Genomic DNA, 527 nt, shown 5'->3' on the forward strand with positions numbered 1-527 from the left:
GTTCATCCCCCTTGTTAACCCCTATATATAACCACATGTTCCCCTCACAATTGGAGGGGGTTTCACCCACACAAAATGAATGAAAATTCCTGTAGTGGGGGCACTGGCGACAATCTCTCTCATTCGTAGCATATTCAACAAGCTGTTTTGGGATTGGTCGGTGTATTTTCGTTGTATTGATCGGTACTACAAGGCATCATCAATAATAAATGCCTCTTTCTGCCGGCGTTATTTTAGAACAGGTTATGAGCTATTTAGAGCAAAAATAATGTTGGCGAGCTTAGATTTTCATACCACAATTATGAGCTGTGGATAAACATTATTTATTTATCGCTTTGATTCCATCAAAATTTTTTCCACTATATTTTAAGATGGCCGTTTGATGTTCACCTTTTTGTACTTATCTCATAATAATAAATTGACTTTTTTGTTAGGACCATTTGCATATTGACCATTATCCGTTTGGTAATTTTACTTTAAAGCCGACTAAAAAGTAGGGAAATCGCTGATTTTTCAATTAGCCATAT

This window comes from Diorhabda carinulata, chromosome 2 (genome assembly GCF_026250575.1).
Source record: "Diorhabda carinulata isolate Delta chromosome 2, icDioCari1.1, whole genome shotgun sequence".
Taxonomy (NCBI): Eukaryota; Metazoa; Arthropoda; class Insecta; order Coleoptera; family Chrysomelidae; genus Diorhabda; species Diorhabda carinulata.